At 39.9% G+C, this 9,212-nt stretch overlaps 1 pseudogene; it reads left to right on the top strand.

Annotated features, from left to right (window-relative positions):
• The first annotated feature begins 7,143 nt into the window (after window positions 1-7,143).
• LOC130680079 (olfactory receptor 7E24-like) lies at window positions 7,144-8,105 on the top strand (annotated as a pseudogene).
• Window positions 8,106-9,212: the final 1,107 nt, after the last annotated feature.

The raw sequence follows: 9,212 nt of genomic DNA, 5'->3' as shown, positions 1-9,212 counted from the left end.
GAGGCGTGTAAGCTCTTTATATACTTGAACATCAAGCCTTTATCGGACGTGTCATTTTCAAATATATTCTCCCATACTGTAGGGTTCCTTTTTGTTCTATTGATGGTGTCTTTTGCTGTACAGAAGATTTTCAGCTTAATATAGTCCCACTTGTTCATATTTGCTGTTGTTTACCTTGCCCGGGGAGATATGTTCAATAAAAGGTCACTCATGTTCATGTCTAAGAGGTTTTTGCCTATGTTTTCTTCCAAGAGTTTAATGATTTCATGACTTACATTCAGGTCTTTGAACCATTTTGAGTTTACTTTTGTATATGGGGTTAGACAATGGTCCAGTTTCATTCTCCTACATGTAGCTGTCCAGGTTTGCCAGCACCATCTGTTGAAGAGACTGTCATTTTGCCATTGTGTGTCCATGGCTCCTTTATCAAATATTAATTGACCATATATGTCTGGGTTAATGTCTGGATTTTCTAGTCTGTTCCATTGGTCTGTGGCTCTGTTCTTGATTACTATGGCTTTATAGTAGAGCTTGAAGTTGGGGAGTGAGATCCCCCCTACTTTATTCTTCTTTCTCAGGATTGCTTTGGCTATTCGGGGTCTTTGGTGTTTCCATATGAATTTTTGAATTATTTGTTCCAGTTCATTGAAGAATTTTGCTGGTAGTTTCATAGGGATTGCATCAAATCTGTATATTGCTTTGGGCAGGATGGCCATTTTGATGATATGAATTCTTCTTAGGCAAGAGCATTGGATGAGTTTCCATCTGTTAGTATCCCCTTTAATTTCTCTTAAGAGTGACTTGTAGTTTTCAGAGTATAAGTCTTCACTTCCTCTGTTAGGTATATTCTTAGGTATTTTATTCTTTTTGATGCAATTGTGAATGGAGTTATTTTCCTGATTTCTCTTTCTTTGGTTCATTGTTAGTGTATAGGAAAGCTACAGATTTCTGTTTGTTGATTTTGTATCCTGCAACTTTGCTGTATTCCGATATCAGTTCTAGTAGTTTTGGGGTGGAGTCTTTAGGGTTTTTTAGGTACAGTATCATATCATCTGCAAATAGTGACAGTTTAACTTCTTCTTTACCATTCTGGATTCCTTGTATTTTTTTGTTTTGTCTGATTGCCATGGCTAGGACCTCCAGTACTATGTTAAATAACAGTGGGGAGAGTGGGCATCCCTGTCTAGTTCCCGATCTCAGAGAAAAAGCTTTCAGCTTCTCGCTGTTCAATATAATGTTGGCTGTGGGTTTACCATAGATGGCCTTTATTATGTTGAGGTACTTGCCCTCTATTCCCATTTTGCTGAGAGTTTTTAACATGAATGGATGTTGAACTTTGTCAAATGCTTTTTTCAGCATCTATGGGGATGATCATGTGGTTTTTGTCTTTCTTTTTGTTGATGTGGTGTTTGATGTTGATGGATTTTCGAATGTTGTACCATCCTTGCATCCCTGGGATGAATCTCACTTGGTCATGGTGTATGATCCTTTTGATGTATTTTTGAATTCGATTTGGTAAAATTTTGGAGTATTTTTGCATCTAAGTTCATCAGGGATATTGGTCTGTAGTTTTCTTCTTTGGTGGCGTCTTTGCCTGGTTTTGGTATTAGGGTGATGTTAGCTTCATAGAATGAGTTTGGGAGTATTCCCTCCTCCTCTATTTTTTGGAAAACTTTAAGGAGAATGGGTATTATGTCTTCCCTGTATGTCTGTTAAAATTCCGAGGTAAATCCATCTGACCCGAGGGTTTTGTTCTTTGGTAGTTTTTTGATTACTTCAATTTCATTGCTGGTAATTGGTCTGTTTAGATTTCTGTTTCTTTCTGGGTCAGTCTTGGAAGGTTGTATTTTTCTAGGAAGTTTTCCATTTCTCCTAGGTTTCCCAGCTTATTAGCATATAGCTTTTCATTGTATTCTCTAATAATTCTTTGTATTTCTGTGGGGTCCGTATTGAGTTGTCCTTTCTCGTTTCTGATACTGTTGATTTGTGTTGACTCTCTTTTCTTCTTAATAAGTCTGGTTAGAGGCTTATCTATTTTGTTTATTTTCTCGAAGAACCAGCTCTTGTTTTCATTGATTTTTGTTACTGTTTTATTCTTCTCAATTTTATTTATTTTGTCTCTGATCCTTATTATGTCCCTCCTTCTGCTGAACTTAGGCCTCATGTGTTCTTCTTTTTCCAATTTCGATAATTGTGACATTAGACCATTCATTTGGGATTGTTCTTCCTTTTTTAAATATGCTTGTATTGCTATATACTTTCTTCTTAAGACTGCTTTTGCTGCGTCCCACAGAAGTTGGAGCTTAGTGTTGTTGTTGTCATTTGTTTCCATATATTGCTGGATCTCCATTTTGATTTGGTCATTGATCCATTGATTATTTAGGAGCGTTTTGTTAAGCCTCCATGTGTTTGTGACCCTCTTTGCTTTCTTTGTACAGTTTATTTCTAGTTTTATGCCTTTGTGGTCTGAAAAGTTGGTTGGTAGGATTTCAATCTTTTGGAATTTTCTGAAGCTCTTTTTGTGGCCTAGTATGTGGTCTATTCTGGAGAATGTTCCATGTGCACTTGAGAAGAATGTATATCCTGTTGCTTTTGGATGTAGAGTTCTATAGATGTCTATTAGGTCCATCTGCTCTACTGTGTTGTTCAGTGCTTCCGTGTCCTTACTTATTTTCTGCCCGGTGGATCTATCCTTTGGGGTGAGTGGTGTGTTGAAGTCTCCTAAAATGAATGCATTGCAGTCTATTTCCCCCTTTAGTTCTGTTAGTATTTTTTTCACATATGCTGGCGCTCCTGTGTTGGGTGCATATATATTTAGAATGGTTATATCCTCTTGTTGGACTGAGCCCTTTATCATTATGTAGTGTCCTTCTTTATCTCTTGTTACTTTCTTTGTTTTGAAGTCTATTTTGTCTGATATTAGTACTGCAACCCTTGCTTTCCTCTTGCTGTTGTATGCCTGATATATGTTTTTCCATCCCTTGACTTTTAGTCTGTACATGTCTTTGGGTTTGAGGTGAGTTTCTTGTAAGCAGCATATAGATGGGTCTTGCTTTTTCATCCATTCTATTACTCTGTGTCTTTTGATTGGTGCATTCAGCCCATTAACATTTAGGGTGAATATTGAAAGATATGTACTTATTGCCATTGCAGGCTTTAAATTCGTGGTTACCAAAGGTTCAAGTTTAGCCTCTTTAGTATCTTACTCCCTAACTTAGCTCGCTTATTGAGCTGTTATATACACTGTCTGGATTTTCTTTTCTTCTCTCCCTTCTTATTCCTCCTCCATTCTTCTTATGTTCAGTGTTTTGTTCTGTGCTCTTTCTAGGAATGCTCCCATCTAGAGCCGTCCCTGTAAGATGTTCTGTAGAGGTGGTTTGTGGGAAGGAAATTCCCTCAGCTTTTGTTTGTCTGGGAATTGTTTAATCCCACCATCATATTTAAATGATAGTCGTGCTGGATACAGTATCCTTGGTTCAAGGCCCTTCTGTTTTACTATATTAAATATATCATGCCTTTCTCTTCTGACCTGTAGGTTTTCTGTCGAGACGTCTGATGTTAACCTGATAGGTTTTCCTTTATAGGTGACCTTTTTCTCTCTAGCTGCCTTTAACACTCTTTCTTTGTCCTTGATCTTTGCCATTTTAATTATTATGTGTCTTGGTGTTGTCCTCCTTGGATCCTTTCTGTTTTGTGTTCTGTGTATTTCCGTTGTCTGTTCGATTATTTCCTCCCCAAGTTTGGGGAAGTTTTCAGCAATTATTTCTTCCAAGATAATTTCCATCCCTTTTCCTCTCTCTTCTTCTTCTGGTACCCCTATAATACGGATATTGTTTCTTTTGGATTGGTCGCACATTTCTCTTAATATTGTTTCATTTCTGGAGATTCTTTTATCTCTCTCTATGTCAGCTTCTATGCGTTCCTGTTCTCTGATTTCAATTCCATCAATGGTCTCTTGCATTTTATCCATTCTGCTTATAAACCCTTCCAGAGTTTGTTTCATTTCTGCGATCTCCTTTCTGGCATCTGTGATCTCCTTCCGGACTTCATCCCATTTCTCTTGCGTATTTCTCTGCATCTCTGTCAGCATGTTTATGATTCTTATTTTGAATTCTTTTTCAGGGAGACTGGTTAGGTCTGTCTCCTTCTCTGGTGTTGTCTCTGTGATCTTTGTCTGCCTGTAGTTTTGCCTTTTCATGGTTATAGAGATAGTTTGCAGAGCTGGGACAAGTGACAGCTAGAAGAACTTCCCTTCTTGTTGGTTTGTGGTCCTCCTCTCCTGGGAGAACAGCGACCTCTAGTGGCTTGTGCTGGGCAGCTGTGCACAGACAGGACTTCTGCTTACTGCCCGGCTACTATAGAGTTTGTCTCCGCTGTTGCTCTGTGCATGGCCTGGCTCAGGCAGCTGCTCCAAAGTGGTGTAGTCGCGTTGGAGGGTGAGCAGCTGGGAGGCTATTTATCTCCGTAAGGGGCCTCCCTGCTCCCTGCAGCCCACGGGTTATGGTGCCCAGAGATCTCTGGATTCCCTACCTCTGGATTAAGTGTCCCGCCCTGCCCCTGTAAGACTTCCCAAAAGCACCCGCCAAAACAAAACAATGACCACACACACAAAAAAAATGTGGCCGCTCGTTTTTCTTTATTGTCCAACGCCAGCCTCAGGCATCTGCTCACCGGTCTTGCTGGCCTGTTTCCCTAGTATTGGGGTTCCTATCCCTTTAAGACTTCCAAAAAGCGGTCGCCAAAACAAAACAGCAAAAAAAAAAAAAAAAAAGGCTTCTCACTTTTCTGGTGTCCTCCCACGCCAGGCCTCCAGTGCCCACTCACTGTTCTTGCTGCCCTGTTTCCCTATTATCCAGATCCCGTTCCACGCACTGTGTCTGCACTCTGGCCCGGATGGCTGGGGCTGGGTGTTCGGCAGTTCTGGGATCATTTTTCCTCCCCCTCTGCCTATTCTTCTCCTGCCGGGAGCTGGGGGGAGGGGCGTTCGGCTCCCGCCATGCCGGGGCTTGTATTTTACCCCCTTTGCGAGGCACTGGGTTCTCTCAGGTGTGTATGTGGTCTGGATATTGTCCTGTGTCCTCTGTTCTTTATTCTAAGAAGAGTTGTCTTTGTTATATTTTCATAGATATATGTGGTTTTGGGAGGTTAGTTCTGCTGCTCTACTAAGGCTGCCATCTTGGCTCCCTCTTCCTGAAATTTCTTAACTGTGCATAAGAGGATTGGAACTGATGAGAGATGAACCCTTCACAAATGTTTACGTCTAAAGATGTATTTAGGGGGTTTGAATCAAGCACTACAAATAAAAACAGCAAAAAGTAATCAACCTCAGAGCTTTCCCTGAGATGGTATAACACTGATAGAAAATAACCTGTCAAAAAGCATTACATAACGTATATGACTGTCCAATCACTATTATACATCTGGAAGCAATTCTGTATTGTATGTCAACTATGTAGCAATAAAAACAAATTTATTCCATCAAACAACAACAAAAAAGATACAGCATATTCACAGAAAGTTGTTCTTTAACCATTTAATCACTAATACATCTTCAGGATTAGGGATGTCAAATGCTTCTGTGCACATAACTAAAACATATTTGTCCAAACATGAACTCCACCATGACCAAATATTTATATATTTGAGTTGTATTTGAGAAGCCTCTGACCAGAAGACCCACCCATGTGAGTAAGCTCTCAGCTCCATGAGAAAATGTGTGTCATAGCAAATTACCATAAAAGTTCAGGGAAAAATTGGCATATAAAAATACTTTCAGTTTATGCATATTCAATTTTAATTTAGAAACCTTAACTTCCATAAGGTTATATTCCAAATCAGGACAGTTTCTTCTGTTTCCTTTGGATAAGATAAAGTACATTTGAGGGCTTGTTAATGTACTTTAATTGGAGTCATTTTTTTTTATTAAAGAGAGAGATATTTATTACTCTATAATTTTCTTTAGAATCAGGGTCTGATATGTTACTGTGTTAATTTAAGAAACAGATAAACAACACAGATATCAAGAAGCAATGAGTTTTAAAAAGAGTTTGCAAATGATACATATTGCTGAAGGTACCAGGGTGTGTTGTCCTCAAGTGTGAATATTTTACTTGTGAATTTCTTGAATCAAATATATATACACTGATGATTAGTGATGTTGAGCATGCTTTCACATGCCTGCTTGCCATTTGCATATCAACTTTGGAAAAATGTCTATTCAGGTACTCTGCCCATTTTTCAATCAGATATTTTTTGGTATTGAGGTGTATGAGTTCTTTATATACTTTGGACATTAACCCCTTATCAGATGTGTCATTTGCAAGTATATTCTCCATTCAGTAGATTGTTTTTTTGTTTTGTTGATGGTTTCCGTTGTTGGAAAACATCATTTTAGTCTGATGGAATGTTGTTTGTTTATACTTGTATTTTTCCTCCATATCCAGACAAAAAATTGGTAATGCTGATATTCCCATTTACTGCTTATATATACACAAAGAGATATTATTCAGCCTTACAAAGAGTGAAAACTTGCCATTTGCAAAGCATGGATGGACCTAGAGGGTATTGTGATAGGTGATATAAGTGATTGTGCCACATGAAATGATACTACTGAAATGTAGAATGTAAACTGTAAACAGAACAGAAATAGAGTCATAAAAACAGAGAATAAACTGGTGGGTCTGAAGAGGGGAGACAGGTGAAAGAGGTGTGGGGGATAATGAGGGACAACCTTCCAATTATAAACTAAATTAGTCACAAGGATAAATGTACTGCATACAGAATATAGGTAATAATATCATAATATCTTTGTATGTTGACAGACGGTGATCATGCTTACGATGGTGTGCATCTAGTATAGAATTGTCTAATCACTATGTTGTCCACCTGAAACCAATATAGTATTTTGTATCAACTATCTTTCAATTAAAAAAAATATTCAAAAAACTAAATTCCTTTCACAAATTAAAAATATTTATTACACAATGTATTTCACACAATATAAAATGTATGTTAATACTAATATGCATTACAATATATACTTATAAATATATATTGCACACTTTAAGTAATATATATATTTTTATACAAAATATAAACAATACAAAATTAGCCCAGTGCATGTATTCTTGTTTTGTTTATTCAAACTATATTTTCTATTTCAACAGGTGCCCCACCTACATGGAACCTCAGAATCTAACAGGTGTCTCAGAATTCCTCCTACTGGGCCTCTCAGAGGATCCAGAGCTGCAGCCCCTCCTCTTCGGGCTGTTCCTGTCCCTGTACCTGGTCACCGTCCTGGGGAACCTGCTCATCATCCTGGCCGTCAGCTCTGACCCTCACTTCCACACAACCATGTACTTCTTCCTCTCTAGTCTGTCCCTGACTGATATTGGTTTCAGCACTGCCACCATCCCCAAGATGCTGAACATCCAGAACCACAGAAAGTCGATCTCCCATGTAGGCTGCCTCACTCAGGTGTCCTTTTTTGTTCTTTTTGCGTGTATGGACAACCTACTCCTGGCTGTGATGGCCTATGACCGGTTTGTGGCCATCTGCCACCCCTGCACTACCCGGCCATCATCAGGCCCCGCCTCTGTGGCCTGCTGATCGTCGTGTCATTTGTCATCAGCCTTTTGGACTCCCTGACTCACTGCTTGATGGTGTCCCAACTTACCTTCTGCACAGATGTGGAAATCCCTCATTTCTTCTGTGATGTCCCTCAGCTTATCCGCCTCGCCTGCTCCGACACCTCCACCAGTAACATATTAATCTATTCTTTTAGTGCCATCTTTGGTGGCATCATAGTCTCGGGGATCCTTTACTCTTATACTCGAATTGTCTCCTCCATTCTGAGTGTTCCCTTGGCAGGGGGGAAGTCCAAAGCCTTCTCCACCTGCGGCTCTAACCTGGCCATGGTTTGCCTGTTTTATGGCACAGGCATTGGGGTGTACTTCAGCTCAATTGTGTCCCTGTCTCCCAGGAAAGGAGCAGCGGCCTCCGTCATATACACAGTGGTCACCCCCATGCTGAACCCCTTCATCTACAGCCTGAGGAACAGGGACATCAAGAGGGCGCTGCAGAGGTTTATCAGCAGAGCAGCCTGATCTCAATATGTTTTATCCTTTTTGGTTCATAGGACTGGAAAATGCAGCAAAATCCAATATGCACAACAAGAAATTCTGTGTCTCTAGGCACACAGTGTATATGTAGTCATCTAGTTCTCTGCCATTTTTTCACAAAATTATTCCTCTTAGTGTGACTGATGGAATTGGGAGATGGTTCCAGATTTAGCACTGAAATCACAGCCACTCCGGAATGACATGCAGTCGTCCATCAGTCCACCCTTCTCACTGTCCTCATGCATCACCCAGGTGTCTGGGCAGGAGCAGTTTCCCTTCCGTCATTGCAAAATAAACAGAGCTTCATCTTTCTTTGTACATATTGCTTCTTTATTCTTCTATTAATTTTTTTCTGTTTGTTCAATCTCAATCCTTGTTTGAGATGAGGACTTATTTGAAATTTTGCCCATTAATGTTCTTGAGAACATTCTGAGAATATAAGGATAATATTTACATTCCTCTCCAAATTGGGCTATTTTGAAACTGGAAGGTATGTGCACTGGAGCCTTTCAGCTGATGTTAAAGTTAATTCAGAAGCTATGTTGTGGAGATGGAAAAGCCAATAGGATCCTTTTACATTTTTTTTTGTACAAACCCTTCAGTGAAATTTGGAGGTCTGATTGGGTCAACTGTGGACTTCTGCTTCAGCTTATTGTGTCCTCTGCTACAGCCCGGTTTCTTTTCCCCCTTCATTCCACCTTCCCTCCCTCCTTTTTCTTGGTTCCTCCCTCACTGTGTCTCTCTTCCTTCTTTCTATACCACTGGATATACTTCAAGGCACGTCTTCTCTATCCTGTCTATATTTATTAATTTCTTCCCCCAGTCATTGTCTTCACAGTCAGGGGCCTCCGCCATGCTGGCAGTAGCATTATCCAGTTTATGGACCCAGGCTTAGGACAGATTCACCTTAATGCCTTGAGGTGCTATATCTGTCCACGGATCTTTGTTGTGAAAGAGCAACAGCAGAGGTAAACAGGGGTCTGGGCAGCCACCCATTCTTAAAGACCCAGACCTCAGCATGGCACACAATGGCTGATTCCTCTTCTCACCAAAATGCACTAACCCACCCTTTCCCCTATAATTCTTAGCTTT

Source organism: Manis pentadactyla, chromosome 12 (assembly GCF_030020395.1).
Source record: "Manis pentadactyla isolate mManPen7 chromosome 12, mManPen7.hap1, whole genome shotgun sequence".
NCBI classification, from domain to species: Eukaryota; Metazoa; Chordata; class Mammalia; order Pholidota; family Manidae; genus Manis; species Manis pentadactyla.
This window is presented reverse-complemented; position numbering and strand designations above follow the sequence as displayed.